Genomic DNA, 21,718 nt, shown 5'->3' on the forward strand with positions numbered 1-21,718 from the left:
ACTGTTCCCATGAGGCACAGGGTCAAGACTGATTTGAATATAGTTATGTCTGAACTGGGGTGGCAAAGTGTGCTAAAAAATGATGATGGATTCAACCCAGATCTGTGACTGGGGGTGAGTGTTTGAAAAGTTTCAGCACTTCGTCCATCATCTCTTTGTGTTTGCTCCGACATGGGCAGGCCACCACCAGTGACCCTCTCAAACGGCTGATAATCCTCTGAATTGTGTGGGTGGCCTAGTTCTATATGAGCATTCTCCTAACCCTGCTCCGGCAGGGGTTCTCTGTTACCCTTTCTGATTCAAGGGGCCTCCTGCTGTTATTGACTCCCTGTGGGACGTGGGGGCGGGGACTTCAGGGGACATCATGACACCTTAGAAATAATAAGTTCTGTCTTGGAATATCCGTGGCATGCATACACTGGCCAAACGTTACTGCGAACATGCATTTCTTAAGCGGAAGGGTATACACATAGCCTTGTTGCATATGCCTTTCATTACTAAGGTGGAGACGGTCAAACTGCAATAAAAGATGAAGAGGGTAGGTATTTGCCACCGACTTCTCTGCTTATGCGAAAGGGTCCTGGTTTGGGTAAGGGAGACAACCCCGTTTGAGTCATTGTATCAGGAAATTGATTCGGAGGGCAGATTTGTGCTCCTGGAGGCATGCCTGAATGATAATCATGTCCTGTTGGGTTGTGTTTACGCCCACAACATGGACCAGCCTAGGTTCCTACATCGCCTTTGTTTAATTTTATCTTGTTTGGCTCACTTGCCTTTGTTGCTGGGTGGTGATTTTATCCCGATCTGAGATCCCACGTCGGACGGCTCGCACCCTCCACTCCCAAGGTTGCAAATGGAGCGAGTTTGTGTGCTTGGTTGTGGCAATGGGAGCTTTTGTACGTCTGGCTGTACCACAATCCAGGCACCCACCTCTACTCTTTTTACTCCCTCCCATATGAATAGGGTTTACACGCGGCTAGATAGTGTGTTCCCAATCTCTCTGCCCCTTTATCACGGCTCCAGATTATCTTTGTATGGAACTATCAGACCATAGCCCTCTGGTGGTGGACCTCCACTGGGGCTGGATTTCCTCCCCATACCTGCTTAGTGTCTCTCCCCCAGGCTCCTTGAGGGTTGTCCTTTGCGGGATACACTTGCCACTAAAATTCAGGAATTCTTTAATCATAATGAAGGGACAGCCTCCTCCCTGATTGTCTAGTGGGAGGCCTTCAAGGTTGTATTATGGGGCGAGAGTTTAAAAGCAGTGTTTGGAGACCGCCCTGTGATTTTACTTGAGCTGGAGGCGGCCTGGCGCGATTACATTGACATAGAGTGGCGGGTGGCAAATGACCCCTTCCTCCTGCCTACCCTGGCCCGCTCCGTGAGATGGAAGCCCAGCTGCTGGAAGCCTTCGCTGTTTGGACTTTGCAACCTGCACTACCAGAACGCATGTGGAGAATGATGGGTCAGGCAAGTTTTTGACATGACTGTCTTACAGGGACACTAAACAGGAGCCTGTGCTTGAGCTCTACGCTCCAGACAGGGGCATTCTTTGCTCCCAATAGGAGGTTCATGAGACCTTTATGGCCTACTATACTGATCTTTACCGCCCCGCCCTTGTGTCCTCTTCGTTGGCCCTGGGGGGGGGGGGGGGGGGTTCAAATCCTGCACAGCTTCCTAGGTTGACCCCGCTTGAGCAGGTAAACCTAGATGCCCACCTTTCGGTCCAGGAGATCCGTGCTGCGATAGCGGATCTGTCCTCTGATAAGAATCCCAGGACAGACGGTCTTCCGTCTGAGCTCTATAAGTCCTTCCAGGGCGCTTTGATTCCGTGGCTCCTCTAGCCCTATGAGAGGACGCTGGCTGCTGGAACCCTCCCGGCCACAATGCAGGATGCCTCTATAGCATTGTTGCTTAAACTGCCCTATTACTATCCTGAACGTGGACTACAAGATCTTAAGCCTAATAATGACCTGAAGGTTCCGTTCGATGCTGCTAGGTTTGATCCATAGCCATCAGAATGAATTAATTCTGAAAGGAATACATATTTGTGTTCGCCAGCTGTTTCGAATCATGGAGTCTGTACAGAACCGCTGGCCTAGTGCAGCAGTGCTAGTACCGGATATCTGCAAGGCCTTCGACTCCCTCCGCTGGATTACCTGTTTGCAGTCCTGCGGAAGTTCGATCCTGGGCCCTCCATGAACAATCTTATCTGACTTCTCTACACCTCTCCTACAGCTAGTACCTGCTGCGAAGTGAGGTGATATTGAGGCCTTTCGCAGTTGGTTGCAGCACTCATCAGGGTTGCCCCTTTCTCCCTTGCTATTTTCTATGTCTATGGAGCCATTGACCCCTAGGGTACATTTGCTCTGCAACTTTCATTAAACAATGCCGGTTAACGGCGACAACAACGCAACCGGTGGAGCTGCAGCAGCAGCCCGACCAGGCTTTGACGTTACAGGTTTTAACGAAGACGATGCGGGTGCTATAATCATCCTGGAAAATTTAAGGAAAACCATCAACTATAAAGCTTATAACAAATGGCCTATGATCGAGAGGTGGTAGGGTGATATTTGTCATAGAGGCACATGAATATCGTCAGACAGAGGTATACTATTCGTGGATTATCTTCCCAGAAGCAAATCCAACAACACATGTGTTCCACTTCTACAAGATAGAGGAACCTCCAGCAGAATACACTCCTTTCGAGGACATTGAAATTCCATTATCATACCAAGAGCAGGCGCTCTGGTTTAAAGGCGCCCTACAACATCAAAATCACATTACCAGGCTCGGTCCACTAGGTAGACCAGGAGCAACCTGGCCGGTACTAGACAGCTATACACCACATTCTGACATTGAAAGAGTGACAGATGTAGAACTATTAGGTCAGCTAAAACAATTAATTAAAATACATAGACAATTGGTTCAATATGTCATGCGGACTCTAACAGTCCAACCTGCTATAAGGATTCCAGTAGTCTGGTCAGCCCTGTTCCCATGATGCACTGGGCCAGGGACAGACTAATTTGCATACAGCCAGGTTCTGAAACTGGGATGGTGCAATGAGCTAAAAAACGGTGTTGGATCTAGCCCTGATCTCTTGACTGGGTGAGAGTACTCTGCTTAATTCAGAGACTCTGTCCATCACCACCCCTTGTTGTAAATAATAAGGATTCCAGAGCACACCCCTCATCAGGGGAACACAAACAAAATTACACCACAGACTATACAATCGGTCATTGGTAAATTACCCCCAAAAAGAGAACAAATCCCACTCTGGTTAACTCAAAAAATTACTCAAATCGTGGCAGTATTTCCCGATAGTACACCTCATGAGAAACACAGGATTCTAACAATCTGTTTACCAATTGGGATCGCACCACACCTGGAGGACTGTGACACTTGGGGTACAGTCTTTGCTGCAATCTACACTAAAACGCATGGTGTTCTGTCTATGGCGGTCATACCAGACGTCCTGAAACAGATTCAAAATGAATACGGGGCAGAGCCTGCTTTGAATCTAGGTATGAAATTACTTAAAGATTTCAAACAGGTCTCAGCTATAATATTAGCTAATATTAAAGGTGAAGCAGCATCCGTGGCAATCCGCCAAAAACTAAAAGAACTTGATGTAATTGAGCAACCGTATGAACTGGCCAGAATAATAGAAAAAACCTATGAAGAACTAGGTAGAGATAGTTTGGGTGGGAAACCAGTAAAGCCCCAACTAACAGAAAATCCTGAAAAGGTTTTTATTAAAAACACTCACTACTCCTAAAAAGAAGTGGGAAAACACTAAACAGACACTTCCTAAAGAGAACCGTTCTCAATTCAGGGGTAGTTCTCCTCAAAATGAGTCCTCTGAAAAGAGGTATAACCTCAGAAACGGGGATAATTTGAGAAAACCTGATAGATATCAAGATACTGATACACGTTCCTCTTGTACCTTTCAGACTTCCTCACAGAAATCGGAAAGAAGAGGATGATCAGAACACAAGGAAGAACGCGTGAAGTCCAAAGACAATCAACATGTTCCAAAAAATAAGAAGACGCAATTCACCAAAAAGAAGGTAGCCGGTCTAAAAATCAGACATGCTGAGGATCTTGAGGACACAACTAAAGGACGGGGAGTGGGCTCAGACAATGCTGGACAGCACAGCAGAAGTTACCATAGCTCGCACGATCCTGAAGGATCATCTGGAGACAGTGGACTAAAATGAATACATTCAAGTTGAAACTGCCGATTCGAGGCTTAGTGTACCCCATAAGTTATATGAAATAACACTCAGGATAGAGGGGGACATAACTAGAAAAATAAGACCACTCTTTTGGGAGAAACTCTCTAAGGGTTGTGACATTCTTCTGGCTGAATAAGACTGGCCACCTGAATTTGTCAGGGACTGCCCACATGGCGAAGAAATCATTATGCCAGCTTTCTCCAATCATATTCATAAAAAAATACACCTATTCCAGAAAATGGGCTGTAGCCCAGGCTCCAGCATTATATAAAAATCATGTAGGATGGGATGAGGATTCTCCTCACCATAAGATCCAGTTAAAAAATCAACCAACTGCTCAGAGTCAGTATCCAGTTAAGCAAGAAGCTAAAAAACAGGTCAGGGAGATCTTAGATCAACTTGAATACCAAGGGGTGATTGAAACATGCACCTCATCAATGAACAATCCTTTGTTTCCTGTCTCCAAACCGGACAATACATATCGTCTAGTTTTGGACTACAGACATTTAAACTCTTGTGGCAAAACCTTTGCAGTACAAAATGCACACAGCGCAGCCCTGATGAATAACATTGTGCGCAAAAAATATAAAACCACATTAGATATTTCTAACGGTTTCTTCTGTCAAAACATTGCACCTGAAAGCAGGTACTTGACCGCTTTTTCAATTATGGGGACACGGCTTCAATTCTGTCGTCTCCCCCAGGGATTCAAGAATAGTCCAGGGTTATTTTCAGCCAGAGTAACAGAGTTACTACAAGCGTATGATGATGTGGCATTATCTTATGTCGATGAGATCTATCTTACAGACGATGACTTGGATAGGCACTTGAAGAGAGTGCAAACCATAATACTTTGCTTCGCTTCTGAAGGGTAAAAATTCTATTTTAAATCACGAATTGCCCACCTTAATGTCCTATTCTTAGGATACAAGTTTTCAAGTGAAGGCAAAAGCCTGGCAGCGAACTTTTTAGAAGAGTGTGTGCTGCTCCAACCTCCAAAAACGTGGAAAAACGTAGTCAATTCTAGGTTTCCTGAATTTCGGAAGAACTTACATTCTAAATTACGCAGAAAGGGTTAAACCTCTCTACGAACTGATCAAACCTGATTTCAAATCAACTAATTGAACTCTAAAACACACAGAAAGTTTGCGTTTAGTGCAAACAGACATGTTCGCAACAACCCATTTATACACACGCCTAAACGTATGCAACCTTGTAATCCAAATCATCCCAGGGAGATGCGGATTCACATACTTACCCTTTAATGAAGGTGAAAAGGTACCAATAACTTATAAATCACACTTATACACACAAGCTGAAATGAAATTCACTTCAACAGAAATATTTCTGACAGCGGTTCAAACTGCAGTAGCAAAAGAGAGAGTCCTTGCACAGGGAAATCGCATAATGGTTGTTACGCCTGTACCTGCCTTAGAGGCAGTGACAAAAGCAAGCATTACAAATTCAAAAGCTTTACATCCAAGGTGGATACAGACGTTGAATGTGTTTTTGACCCTTACTTGAAAACTCAAGAATTTCTACAATACGAACAAGAATGTCCTCTGCCCACTGAGATTTTGCCTCTAGAACATTACGGATGTATCATTTATACAGACGGATCAGAACAGCCCGCAATTGGGGGTAAACAAGCTTATAGTGCTACGTGTGCGATTATTAAAGGTCACTGGCGCGATGGTAAATTCCGACCTATGGTCACAAAAACTCAATCTCTAGGAGACTGTACAGCTCAGCAAGCTGAACTACATGCTTTCAAGATGTTGCTTGAAAATACCGATCGCGAATTCCCCACACTCATAGTGTGCGATTCGTATTACTGCATTCAATCTTACAACAAATACTTGCAGAACTGGGTTCAAAATGGTTTCAAAGATGCAAAAGGAGGCACAATCAAGCATAAATTGCTTTGGGAACAAGTAGTTCTATTACAGAAAGAACTACAAAAGACTCACGTGATCCATGCACTGAATCATCAGCATGATGGCGTTCACGTTGCAGGGAATTCATTGGCTGATGAAGCTGTACAAACGGCTTCCGTAGCTGCAATCACTCGTTCAAAAACAAAAATAGACGGTGAAACAATGCTAGCTGTCAATGCCACAAGCAAAGGCATGGGTGCAGCGTTACCTCTAAACTATCCACTCGAATATTCATACATATTTGATGCAAACTCCGTTCCTTTTGCTTGAATCCCTGGAGTGGGGGATAGTGTGATTACAAACAGGAAACCTAGAGGTGCTTTGATACAAGAAGCACATATGGGAGAGGGTCTGATACATCAAGGGATCTCAAAATCTCTACTATAATTAAAAGAGACGTACTGGTGTCCAGGGATGAATGCCCACATTTACGAATTTGCAATTAATTGCGATGTCTGCTACAGAGATCACAGCATATAATGCAGCCAGATACCTGACTACAGTATAGCCAGCCCAGTGCAGACACCAGTGTTAGACCGCACTAGACTTTCTACATGCAGACGTCACTATGGACGAATGCGGTCCCAACAACTATTAGGACAAGATTCATTTGGATGTGGCCTCAGTGCTCGGCTGACGCCTGAACTGTTATAAAAGATTTGCAAGTCTTTATCGGCACATACGCAATCGGCACGCTACATTCTGACCAGGGTCCTGTTTAGCTCTCAAGCTTACAAGGAGGCCATGGCCAATCTGGGCGTTGCATTGCAGTACTCAAGTCCATTCCATCCTGAGGGAAATTCGGTAGTGGATAGAAAAAACCGGGACATAAAGCAATCTATAACGGCTAGGGTATTAGGCTCGGGTGACGGGTGGGTCAAGCATCTAATAAGTGTCCAACGTAGTTTAAATAATCTGCCAAGAAATTCTCTGGGTGGAATCACTCCATATGAAATCCTTTTTGGTACTAGAATGATTGTCGAAGACCTCGATCGTCATACTTCAGTGGTCGAACAAAAACCCTTTGATATCAAAGACCATTTGGCTGTTTTACAGGAGTTAAATGAAACCAGAAAAAGTCTAAGCAACACATTGCAGAAGCCAACGACCACTGAAGAAAAACCACCTGTCACAGCAAGGCCTGAATGGATTCCAAAGATTGGGGATCTAGTCAGAGAAAAAATCGCAGATAAGAAGGAATTTGAGCCTTCTTACAGAAAACCAGTACCTGTCTTAGCAATCCACGGATCAAGAACAGTGTTACTGCCGCCCCTTGCTGGAAGAAAGGAGAACCGGTTTGTATCGATCGACCTTTTGAAACCACATCTTGTGGCCGATAATAAGTAGTAGGCCCAGTGGACTCCAAAGATGTAGCAGACGACCAAATCTTGCTACTATCCAAGAGGTTCAAACTGAGAGACTCCTCACATTTGAAGAATCTGCAGTGCGAAAAGAAGGACTATGCAACAAAGCCATGCAACTTGTGCCTCTTGAAACCCAAATAACAGTTTGTCAAGACGGGGCGTAGCTTTGGCGCGAAACGGATAGGCTGCCTGATGAAGGAGCTCCCCTAGCCGATAATTTCATCCTGCAGTAACATCCTGTTGCAGAGCCCCCACCCGCTGATAAATCGCGGTGTGAATGTGGCTTGCGGGTCAAGGACTATACCGGAGCGGTTGAAGCGGCTGGAATAGTGCAATTGCAGAGATATTGCGTTACAAAGGTCGGAGCAGCTTCGGGGAGAAAATAGCGGCGGCGGGACGGTGACGGCCGAAATCGAGAGCCGAGCAATCCTGGAGGTACGCAAGCTGTATGGCATACTCAGGTGATGAGTGGCGGTGGGCCGGGAGAGGCGGATGCGCAGCATGGTGTGCACTGACGAAGACACTGCGTGAAGTGTTGGGGCCTCCGACATTCCATGGGCCTGGGCGGAGTTCGAGTGGTGAGCGTTGGCGAGGGCCTACGGCTGGGAGCAGCGTCAGGGATCGAGTGCGGCTCCCCTGAGACACAGCAACAGCCCGAGAAGACATCGAGGTGTGGTGGAGCAGAGGCGAGGCGATTCTGGGGAGCGAGGCTGGAGGAGCCTGGACGGGGTAAGTGAGGCGGCTAATCGGGCTGGGCCTGGGCTGCTGGGTGGCGCGGCTGCTGCCGGGCGCCATCTTACTGTTGTACTGTGTGGAGCGGGCCGCTGAGCGGTGTGGGGCGCAGGCCCACATTCGCGTTCACGGGAACCCAGGACTGGCATGGAGTTGACTCCTGGAGGCTGGGGGGCTCTGGCTGTGGACATCGGGACCATACCTGATCTGAATTGCGGGTCGGGGGTCTGGGTGGTTGCGGAGAGTCGCCTGGTTGACTGGGGGGGACGCCGACTTAGCCTGGGGCACCACAGAGCATGTAGGTACTAGGTGATACGTCTGGGCTCCGAGGCTAGCTCACCGGAGGGTCCAAGACTCGTAGAACTCCTGCACTGAGCAACCGAAGAGGCATGGGCCAGGAACTGTGAAAGTATACACCTAGAAGTGTTGGAACTGGCACTAGGACAACACGCTGCAAGGTGGTGAAGTGGACAGAGCTGCTCGAGACCAGGTGCTGTGAAGGGCGAACCTCTGGTTGTGGCCGCGGGCAGTTGGTTTAGGGCGTACGTGTAGAGGTACATCGGGGCACGTAGCAGCAGCGGCATCCACCATGGGGAAGTCAGAGCCTAAGCAGGCCAAATTACAGTTTGAGAACAAGCGCAGTACACGAGCTGCAGATGGCATTGGCGAACATGGAGAGCAGGGAGGAGCCCAGGTGAGGTATTGGGTTTTTAAGAACCGGCACAGAACCGGTAACCCAGCGGTGTCAGGGAATCAACACCCAGAGACCTCGGGTTCTTCCTGATTCAGACCTACAGAAACTCAGAGTCTTCCAGGTGAAGTCAAAGATTAGTTTATTGGCTGCAACCAAGGTAACAGGGTCCTAGAAGTACAATACGGGTATATTCTCAGGAGACTGCATACTTTCACGAAGTCAGGCTTCTCTCTTTATACATGATATTCGGCCTTGGGCAAACATTCTTCGAATTTGTGGTATGTCATTTATAGTTACTGGTTACAAAAGAAAAGCAGAGTCATGATGACATGTACATATTTCACGTCGTGCTGCCCATAACAAATCATCCGGCAAGGCCCAACATTTCATCAGATATCGCTGGACCCCCAATAAAAACGGTCACCTCCCCATCATAAAGCAAGTGAAGAAAAGGAGTGGAGAAAAGATGTGAGCGAGATATGGCAGGTGTGCGCGCTGAAATGGTTTTATGGCTGGTTGAGCCTAGATGCTATCTTGCTCGGCCACTGGGAGGGAACTGACCTAACGAGTTCGGCCTGGGGCAATGGTTCTAACTTGTACTGAGGTCAGGGAGAAGTCGATTAAGGAGTATGTGTCCTTGTGGAATCAAATTCAACTGGATTAAGGCCTATGTAAAGGGCAACATATAAATGGGAGTTAAGGGTTCAGAATGTAAATGACGATTTCGAGGTGAAATCGTCACTCGAATACGCCGAAAATTCATGTACATGATGTACTCGTCATTCTCGGTCTTTTGATACCAAATTCGTCATATTTCGACGAAGTTTTATTTCTCGAGTCCAGAACTTTTATACGAATCCAGACTTTCAGAACCTCAAACCCTCCTTTTGCCCTTACATAGGCAATTAATCTATCCTCATGTTAGTCTGAGTCCAGATCTATATTCCTAAAGTCATTGAGATGTTGCTGTAACATCATCCTAGTACTGAGTTCATCTCTTGACACAGGCTTCCTCACACATGATGTAGCACAGAGGCCACATATTGCAGGAGCACACTGTATGCATAGACAGAACAGGAAAAGAATGGCTAAGACCATCCCAATGACCATCAGAATTTTCCATCCCCAGGCAGATATCAGTTCCCAGAACCATCCCATTAATGACCAATCTCCTTTATCCACATGAATAGATTCGGAAATCTTATGCAGTTTGGAGATGGCCCTGTACACTGTTGGAGCATTATCTGGGATGAAAATGCAACAACTAGACTGGATCAATTTGCATACTCCACCTCGGTCCGCAAGTATTACATCCAAAGCGACCCGGTTCTGAAGGGTCATAAGTCGATCCGACTGGAGCTCAGCAGTCAGGTTACTAAGGGCACCAGCAGTTTCAGTCACGGTGGATTCAACTACCCTTGTCAATTGCCTTATGTTCCTGCTGTTAGCCATGGCTCCCCAGAACGGCAGAAAACCCATTGCAAAGTCACCAAATTCTTGACCTGCAGTGTCTTCTTTACTCAAAACACCTCTAACTACCCTTGTCCGATGGTAATCCGCCGCTGCTGTGTAGGTGGGAGGTAACAGGAATGAAACAAAACATGAGCCCGAGAAGTCAGGGGGCAACCATGTATAGGCTCTATCATGGCAGATGAAATAAGTACCCTTAGCGGCTAGAAACGCAGGGGAAGTCTGAGATCCAAAAACATACGTTTCTGTACAGACACTCTTCCCTAGCTGAGCTCTGGGATTCTTGCCGATACCTTGCAGACACAGGTGACCTTGATGAGGTACGATCCAGATAGGGGACAATCTTTTGGCTTGCTGTTTCTCACTTAATGTAGTGCCATATCCGGTCACGTTCCAACCTACATATGCAAGTATCTCATCATCCGGGGTATCTTCGTAAGAGGTTACTTCCTTGATCATGTCAACTATACCTTTGACTAGGGCGCTAGTCTTGAGGTTGTCTTTTACAGAACGTAGGGGTTGGATTTCTCGTGCATATATGAACATTGTCCTATATGCCCAGACTGAACCATTGTGACTAAATGGCAGGACCAAATAGGGGATACCTTTATCCGTGGTGTGGGGCATGAGACCACACACCCAACAGTTAGTTGTGTTCATTACAAGTTGGTGTTGGTGTAATAACTGAACGAAGGAGTTATTAATGTACTCTAATCTCCTATTTGATTCGTGGTCAGGCAGAGGGTGGAAAGAATGAGAGGAAACAGTAGGAGGAGGTATGGGTGATGTAGTGGGCGCAAATGTCACATGAAAAGAGAATAAAACATAGCTTATCAAAAAGACCATTACGCTGGATAGCAGAAAAATACACACTATTATAAAACTTTTCTTCGTCATCGTGTTAAAAAGTCTCTGCTTAAAGTTCATTTGTTTGGCAGGCCTCTCCACATCAGGAAACTCCATCCTCTCTAAGGTGCTGCCCGCGGTGGTAGGTTGCCTCTGCTAAAGGATGCTTCCGTCAGTCTAGGGCAACTCCCTTGGACCAACCAGAACTACCGACCTAACGCCGTCAGCTGCACCCAAAAGTCTTTAATCAACCGCGACCCTAGCAGCGGAACCCGGATGGCGGTTCGAAAAAAACAAAAATAAGCAAGTTTCCTAGATGGGAGATCTGCACTTTCAAAAATAGGATTTGGGGAAAAGACACATTTTATTAGTCCATAGGGTTTTCTCTCGGATCACAAAAGGAATCACTTTTAATTAGTCTGTTTTTCTTGGTCGCAAATTGTAGCGTCTTTTCCCGGGTACTGTCTGGTCCAGGAATAGTAGTTCAGGTTCCACAGAGTTCAATTGTTCTGGTGGTGGCACAGTTTCTCGCAAAATGTTCTCGCTTTCACAGTCAGGGTTAGTTTCTTTTACACGTTCATCAGTTGTGCCTCCTTTCTGGACCCATTGGTCATGTGGCAGAGGGAAGGGTATCTTTTTACAATGGATCCCGTGGACCCAATTGGCCTTCCCCTCCACCCTAACAGCTGACCTTGTAGACAGGAGGACGAGGTGAGGCCCGGTCCATCTGGGCTGGTCGTTTCTTGTTCTTTGAAAGTTGCGGACGAGAACCCATGAACCGGGGTCAATGGAGTGACCCGGAGTCTCAGAGACCGGAGGCAAGGTGTTGTGGACCTGTTGATATAAAACACGCAATTTAGCCGTCAATTCATACAAGTAATCAAGCAAAATAGGGTGTTGCAGCTCGCTGAATTTCGTGGGCCTAGGCACTCCCCATATGTTGGCTGGCCGACCAAAGATGATTTCATAGGGGCTGAGTTTCACTCACGAATGCACAGTCATTCTGGTGGATAGGAGTGCTAAGGGTAGAGCGTCAGGCCATTTAAGACCTGTGCTCGCTTGGATTTTGGCCAATTTAAGTTTAAGCGTGCCATTGTAACATTCCACTAATCCAGCTGATTGGGGGTGATTTGCAGCGTGGAACTTCTGTCTAATGCCTAGCCCTTCACACCCTCTTTTCATCACACGACCCACAAATTCACTTCCGTTGTCAGACCAGACCATTCTAGGCATTCCAAACCTGGGGAAGAACTCTTTTACAAGGGCTTTCGCTGTGGACAAGGCAGTTAGGGGATAGGCTTCTACCCATCTTGAGAAGGCACAAACAACCACGAGCACGTATTTTAAGTTGTTGCACCTCTCCATATGTATGAAATCTAGCTGCAAAACCTCGAACGGATACGTAGGAGGTGCAAAATGACCAGCTGGAGTTGGGGTTCCCCTACCAGGATTGTGTTTCAGACATACCATGCAATTCTTGACAACGTTCTCTGCACACTTGGGAATCCCTGCATTCTTCCACACTGGGGCCAACAACTCGCAAATCCCTTTCACGCTGATATGAGCCATCCCATGAGCCATTGTAACCACTGCAGGCACATATGCATCGGGTAACAACCATCTCTGATGCTCTGTCAATTCAATCCAACAACCATTTGCATCCATTCTTCCTGTACTTTCTCTCCACGTGCTTAACTCTTTCTCCGTGGCCTCAGCTTGGATGGACTTCACACTTTCTATCGTGTCTTCACATATTCCAACCCCACCAGTCCATTTTTCAGGGCTCGCAACATACATTCGGCTCATCACATTCTTTGCAGTTTCCTTAGCGGTTTCATCAGCAAATGCATTTCCACGACCAACATCATCAGTCACTTTCTTGTGAGCACTACATTTCACGATCGCTATTTACAGGGGCAACGTCAGTGATTCAAGAAGCTCATTCACCAACTGACCATGCTGAATCTTAGTTCCATGCGAAGTCAGGAACCCACGTTCTCTCCACAATCGTCCAAAACTGTGAGCCACTCCAAACGCATACTGACTGTCAGTGTAGACAGTCACTCTCATTCCTCTAGACAATACACATGCTCTCGTAAGTGCAACAAGTTCTGCGGCTTGAGCTGAACCATGTGGTATTCGCGCAGTTTCAACGACTGTGTGCAAAGTTGTGACAGCATATGCTGTAGTCACGTTCCCATTTGGGAGCTTAAAGCATGAACCATCTACCTATAATGTACCATCACATTCAGCAAGAGGAGTGTCGAACAAATCAACTCTCCCTTTCGTCTCTTCCTCTGTTCTAAGAAAACAATCGTGCTGTTCTGAAGCATCTGATTCTTCTGCAATTGGTAACAACGTGGCTAGATTCAAGGTACTACACCTTTTTATGTGCACATGGCTCGCTAGTAGCGTCAATTCGTAACTGGACAGTCGAGCACTCGTTAAGTGCTGTGTCTTGGTCCTATTTAGCAATGTGTCTACTGCATGCGGGACCATCACGATTAGTGTATTATTCATTACTAGACCAGCAGACTGTCGAATGGAAACAGCTGCTGCTGCTGTGGCCCTTAAACAACTTGGCAATGCTCGTGCTACCGGATCCAAAGTTGACGAAAAATAGGCGCATGGCCGCTGTCTATCTCCGAATAACTGAGTCAGCACAGACAATGCACAGCCTTCCTTCTCGTGGACATACAATGTGAAAGGCTTACTGTAGTTGGGGGTACCTAACACAGGAGCCGAACATAATGCTGTGCGTAATTCGAAAAAGCTTTTCTGACACTCTTCAGACCAAGGAATGGGATTGGGTGTATTTTTACACGTTAATGCCACCAAGGGTTTGGCCAATAACGAAAAATTTGGAATCCACTGTCTACAGTACGATGTAATGCCCAAGAAAGCACGTACTTCTCTCTGTGTTCTTGGCACACTCAATTTCGCTATTGCCTGAATTCTTTCTGGGGTCAGTTTCCTTCCCTCCTTCGATAAGAGATGACCTAAGTAGGTCACTTCTTGTCGGCAATATTGAAGCTTGGAAAGTGACACCTTGTGATGCAGATCACATAGATGACGCAATAATGACAACGTGGCCGTTTTACAAATTTTCTCAGTATCCGCAGCGATGAGCAAATCGTCCACGTACTGTACGAGAGTGGCACCTTTAGGCAAAACTATTGTGTCAAGCTGATTTTTCAGAGCTTGACTGTATATTGAGGGGCTTTCACAGTAGCCTTGAGGAGCGCGTTTAAAGCGGAAGCTTCGACCTCCTAAACTAAAGGAAAAAATATCCCTGCTCTCCTCAGCAATTGGGATACTGAAGAAAGCATTCTTCAGGTCAATCACTGAAAACCAGGAGGCAGAGGCTGGAATCATAGTCAATAATGTGGTAATGTCGGGGACAACTGGGAATTGTGGCACAACAATTTTATTCACCTCTCTAAGGTCAATCACGAATCTGTACACAGGTGGCTGAGAAGGGTCAGTTCGTTTTAAAACAGGCAGAACAGGACTATTGCAAACATTGCCTCGTGTTTCCTCAATCACATCCTTTTCAATCAATTCGTAAACGATCGCTAGCAAAGCTTTTTCACCCTCATTAGATATTCTGTATTGGGGGATTCGTGGCATTTTAACATTCGACTTCAATGTTACAACGTATGGTGGAATTTCTAAAAGACCTACATCATTCGGACCAGTAGCCCAAAGAATATCTGGGAGAATCGACAATTCTGCTGGAAGTGCATCTCTCGACAAATAAATGGGAGAAACCACTTTCTTACCTAAAGTAAGTTGTACTCCTGAAGGAGAACAGTACAAAGTCGCATATAATCTTTTTAGCAGATCTAATCCTAGCAAATTTTCACCACAACCTGTTGTCAAAATAAGGGGTGCTTCCAATTCACAAGGACCAACAGAAAGAGATAAAGGGTCAGAAATCGGATTTCTAACTGGGGCGCCAGAAAAACCTACAGAAACGTTCATTTCGCCAGACAAAGGTGCGCCAGGGAGTTTGGAGTGCATAATAGAACTCTTTGTAGCACCAGTATCCAACAGAAAAGGTTCTGACACACCTGATGTAATCACCTCAACGTAAGGTCCACTCTGATCTACTGGAACTGAAACAACTCCCTCTCTTTGTCTATGGCTGTCCTAGCAATCCTCATTCTCCCACTGCTCATTTTCTGTGTAATACTCATCAACGTAGTATTGAGCTGTCCTGTCAGATACGTTATTTTGCTGATCAAACCTGTTCATAGAGTTTTGTGGTGGAAGGGGACGTGTGTCCTGTGGGGCGTTTCCACGCCCTCTACCTCTAGGCGCTTGCTGACTGCCACGACCTCTTACACCAGGGATGTATGACGTTACATCGCGGTCACAGTGATCGTGCGCTGTAACATCGCATCTATGACATCGCCCCGTCCATTACATCGTGCACAAACACATCGCAGACTTTTGCAACGCGACTGCGTTGCTTCCCATTGGCCCGAACATCATGCCGCAGAACATCACATCGCAGTGCAATACAACGCGGTTTACCATATAACTTGCACACAGCTTGTCAGTGTTCGATACCAGTCTCGAACATTGTTTCCCAGCACAAAAGATACATGATTCATATTAATTGTTTTTAAAACATCTATTTATTTCACACCTTAGTCGGAACATCATTTGTTTTTTAAAACATGTATTTATTTCACACCAAAGTCATGTTTATGGCCATAATACTTTCACACAGCTCGATTCCAGGCTCGAACCTTGTTTCCCAGCACCAAAGTCGGCCGCGCTAGCCGTCAGACCACATCCTCCCCTTTTGTCCGGCTCTGCAGTTTTCATGATACATATTATTTGCTTTCGGAACATCTATTTAAGTCGCCTGTCATCGAAACATAACATGTGTGTCCATAAAACTTTCTCACACCTTGTATTTGCTATAGATTTTTTATGGCCATAAAACTTGCACACAGCTTGTCAGTGCTCGATAATAGTAAAGTCACACCCTAACATATATTCATACTTTGGCATCGCTAGCGATAGGGTAAAGTCAGTTGTCACCCAAACATATATTCACACGTTGGCATCGGACAGTTCAGGGAGGCCGTTCAAAATAGAGCCTGTAATTTCATAGCTGTAAGATTTGCTGTATGGAGAATGCAAGTTTTGAAAACTTGAAGCATGCATTGCAGGGAGTACTGCAGCATTGCATAAAATTCTTGACAGCGAAGACAGTTTGAAGCTCCTGGTCCCAACTCTGTCTAACGATTAGCAATGATACCCCCACGTAGGTTCGGAAGCCCCTATAGAGCCAGATTATATGCCACCTTCCCAGACCAATGGTATTGAAGATTTGCAGTGTGGTGTGAAGCAGGGCTTCCTGATGAAGGCTCTGCAAGGTTTGCTGTATTGCTATTCGTATACTGCCATATGTAATGAACCTGCCTGTGGGAAGCCTGCACCGGAAACTCACAGTTAGAAGTCCAGAAGGAGAACTTTTTGGAACAGATCTCCCTCATGGACAAACCGATGGTGTCACAGCATACAGGGTCGCAGAGGGAGTCAAGAATTCGAGCATGGTAAGTGCAGAGCATAAGTGGGTGCAGCCTTGATGCATTTTAAGGAGTTTCACAGATCGCTATGCACCACCTCCAAGAGGGAGGCACAGATGGTATGCCCTCTGATATAGGAAAATAGAGCAGTGTGTAATGCTATGGTTTATCTGGGCCGCTGTGAGGCCCGTCTTAGCCAAGTAGTGTCCTGATAGCCGCCCACTAGGCGGGCCATTGCAACTGTGTCTTGCAATAATAGGCCCAAAAGTCAACATGCATCCGTTCATGCATCCATCCACCTCATCCATCATGCATCCACACATCATTCATGCATCCATCCACCCAACAAGCATTCATCCATGCATCCATCCATTATTCAACATGCATCCGTCCATGCATCCAACCACCACCCAGCCACCCACCCATCATTCATGTACCCCCTTCCATCCCTCCACCCATCCATCATGCATCCTTCATTCATTCACTCATCCATCCACCCATCCATCATGCATCCATGCATTCATCCAGCCATCCATCCACCACCCATCCCTCCACCCATCCACCCATCCATCATGCATCCTTCATTCATTCATCCATCCATCCCTCCACCCATCCACCATGCATCCTCCATTCATTCATGCATCTATTCAGCCATCCATCCACCATCCATCCATCCATTCATCCGCCCATCCATCATGCATCCTTCATTCATGCATCCATCCAGCCATCCATCCACCCACCCACCCATCATGCATTCACCCATCATTCATTCATGCATCCATCCACCCACTTGTGATAACCATCGTTTATTAAATATTTACATCTGCGACATTATCCACTGTTTATTAAATATTAGCATATAAAAACATAGCCACTGTTTCATACATATCCAACATAGCCACTGTTTATTGAATATTAACATCTGCGCTGTAATGAAATCATAAATACATTAAAAAAACATAGCCACTGTTTATTAAATATTAACATCTGCGCTGTAAATGACTTGATAGGAGGCTCGAACTTTGGTTGACAGCACCAAAGTCGGCAGAGCTAGCCACAGACCACATCCTCTTCCTGTCATCTTGGCGGTAATAATAATATATAATACACGTTTTGTAGTGAAATCATTGCTTATTAAATATTGGCACCCTCTTAAATATTTACATCCGCACGGCTGAGCAATATCTTGTCGACACGATATGTTGCAAGCACTCCTTGGCATCGCTAGTTTATTAAATGTCGGTAAATGTTTCTGTTTATTAAATATTGGCACCTATTTACGTATGCGAGGCTGAGCAAATGAATTCGCTTTCGCTGTTTATCCACTGTTTATTAGCAAATGAATATCATCTGCTGTACCTTTTCTATTTACATACCTTGGCATCCCTAGCGATGTAATCGCTAGCGATGTCTATGCTATTGCGATGTAGTACCATGCGTCCGGATGACATGCGTTGTCATGCCGGCCGCGATGTAATGGTCGCGTTGCGATGGCAGCGCGATGCGATACATCCGATGTAACGGGTGTTCCCCTTACACCAGAAATTCCATTTGCACGTTGTGATAGGGCAGGACAGTTATACTTGTAATGACCCTCCTGTTTGCAATATAAACACTGGTTAGGACCTACACGGGGTTGAGTGTAATCGAATCTTTGCAAGTTTCTCTGATATTGTTGAGGCTGCTGAAAAGTATTCTGGTAGTGATTCTGGCCATTATTATGTTGATTACCACCACCACGTGGCGGATAGGCTTGCTGTAGCAAAACCTTCGTTTTGAGTTCTCTAGTTTTCTTTTCTACTTTATCTTTCTCATCTTTGTCTCTATTCTCGTAGTACTGTGCAGTAGCTAATATCTGGGCTAAAGATGAGACTGCCCAAGAACTTTCTGAATCTTTTAATTTTCTACACAATTCTGGAAGCAGATTGTGCACGAATTTATCGACAAACAATCTCTGACCACCTTCTGTGGTCATATCTTGACCGCTGTGGTCAATGAATGTTTCTTCAAATCTGGTGAAGAAATCTGAAACAGTTTCTTCTTTCTTTTGCTTGCATGCAGACAACTTATCCCAATTTACGCGTATTGCAGGCATTATCGTTTTCATGTAATCTACTATTCTACCAGGTAGTTCTGCTATCAAAGGTTCGGGTTTGGCACCACCAACTTGGCGGGCATCTGCGGCAGTAATATTAGCCCACGTGTCACCTAATTCCTGGTCATGATCTACATGACGAATTTTACCCCATAAAGGCCGTGGAACAACGTTCCCAAATAGCATATCGATATCGGCCAAATTCATTATGCATGACCCAGCAGTTTGTGACAATTCTTTATAGTACCCTGCAGGATTTTTACGGGGATCTGGTAATGTTTGTTTGAGTGCTAAAACTTCAGCTCGCTTCCATGGGACATGTACCCATACACGCTGGAAGTGTGGCAAAACAGGTGGGACAGCAGTCGCGTCACCCTCTCTCCACTGTGGGGGAACTTCTCTCATAGGGTATTGTCATGCCTTTTTCCTACTGGATGTATTACATTCAGATGGTGACCCAGAACTGTTTCCCTTACTCCGATATGATAATAACCTTTCAACTGCCTTTTCCACATCTGGACCTACAATCATACCCTCTCCGAACTTAAACCGTACACGACACATTTCTTGTGGGATGCATTCTTGATCATTGTCTTCCAAATCCTCGCCAAGAAAAAGACACATCTGCTCAAAAACATATCTCTGTGTCGCTGCTTCCCATTGATGGAAGACTTCAATGACAGACTGTACATCATATTTTGCAGTGTCCATGACCCATTTCCGAGCTAAACTATTCAGGGAATCTCTCTCTTGATAATCAGGCAGTTGACTTCGCAACTGTCTTCTTCCTATGTTAGGGGTCGTAGCAGGCGACCCGAAAAGAGGTAAAAGAAGATTAGTAACAGTGCTGGCCATTTTCTGCCGAATGGAAGGTGAAACTGAAGGACAAACAGATGGAAAAACGGGGTGAGATAAGGCGGGGGTAGAGATGGCAGAAGAGGGATCAGGGAAAATAGAGGTGGTACTAGGCAGAATCGTAGAGGGAGCATTAGGAGATGTAAAAAGTACAGTAGGCAAAATCGTAGAAAACACAGGTGAAACAGAAGTGGTCGGTGGGCCTGGAGGAGGCTGCACCGAAGAAGTAGGAGCCAGCTGGAGAACAGCTGGTGGGTGCTGTGGAAGAGCAGGAGACGCAGCTTGTGCAACTAAAGGTTGCGGGGGTGCTGTGGCATTCTGCGCATAGGGGGGTGGTGAAGTTAATAATTGCGACATTAATGGGTCTTTTTCACGTTCTTTCGCTGCCTCTTGCTGAAGAGACGGCAAAACTGGATAACACTTATCTATTGCCATTTTACGTTGCCTGTGCAACTGCTCATTTATCTGCTCTTCCTCATTATCTTTAAACTGCACGGCAGCTTGCATTACCGAAAGTCCCCCTTCTCTCTTATTTTTCTTAGCTAATTTAATTTCTTTTTGTTTGGCTTCTTTGCGCTATAAGCGGAAAGAGTCAAACATCGCCGGCCGGGCTTTCTTTTTAAAGAGTTTCACTTCAAGGTTGTCTAAGATTTCAGAATCAAAGCTACCATATTGGGGCCATTTTAGAACACCATCTTTTCTAGTGTATTTAATCCATACTTCGTTGTAAACGATGGGGCCTACCCCATGTTTTACATATAGCTCGTAAGTCGGAGTTCCAACTGGAGGAACCGGACATGAGTCCTCCAATCGGGAGTCCCTATTACTACCAAGACAAAACAAATTCCCAAGTCTAAGACTAGGCATCCTCGCTCTCTAGTCTAGTTCCAAAACTTCAAAGGATTATCGATTACGATATTTCTCGTGAATACACGAGTCCTTCGGTTATGGTGCTTGCAAGTACCAATACAAAACCTTTTGTATCCCAAAGATACCACAAAGTAAGTCCAACTAAGGACTGGGAGACGCTCCACTTATACTTAACTGAAAATATCGATGGCGTCACCAGAAGACTCGTCTCAGTGTTTCGCTCTACCAAAAACTTCAAGGGTCCAACATCAGGGCGATAGCCAGGGCAGCAGTCCTTGTAGCCGTCGGGAAGCGGGGAACCTCGCAGCAAAGACCTTCGGACCACGTCGACATGCAGGGGTCGATGAGGTGGTGGGCCCTCCTCCGGAATTTCCACACGAAGCTCCTCACGATCTTCAGGCTGGCTGGTACCACTGGAATCGCCCCAAACGCTGGGCGCCAACTGAGGTTCTGGGTTTTTAAGAACCGGCACAGAACCGGTAACCCAGCGGTGTCAGGGAATCAACACCCAGAGACCTCGGGTTCTTCCTGATTCAGACCTACAGAAACTCAGAGTCTTCCAGGTGAAGTCAAAGATTAGTTTATTGGCTGCAACCAAGGTAACAGGGTCCTAGAAGTACAATACGGGTATATTCTCAGGAGACTGCACACTTTCACGAAGTCAGGCTTCTCTCTTTATACATGATATTCGGCCTTGGGCAAACATTCTTCGAATTTGTGGTATGTCATTTATAGTTACTGGTTACAAAAGAAAAGCAGAGTCATGATGACATGTACATATTTCACGTCGTGCTGCCCATAACAAATCATCCGGCAAGGCCCAACATTTCATCAGATATCGCTGGACCCCCAATAAAAACGGTCACCTCCCCATCATAAAGCAAGTGAAGAAAAGGAGTGGAGAAAAGATGTGAGCGAGATATGGCAGGTGTGCGCGCTGAAATGGTTTTATGGCTGGTTGAGCCTAGATGCTATCTTGCTCGGCCACTGGGAGGGAACTGACCTAACGAGTTCGGCCTGGGGCAATGGTTCTAACTTGTACTGAGGTCAGGGAGAAGTCGATTAAGG

Source organism: Lissotriton helveticus, chromosome 3_1 (assembly GCF_964261635.1).
Source record: "Lissotriton helveticus chromosome 3_1, aLisHel1.1, whole genome shotgun sequence".
Taxonomy (NCBI): domain Eukaryota; kingdom Metazoa; phylum Chordata; class Amphibia; order Caudata; family Salamandridae; genus Lissotriton; species Lissotriton helveticus.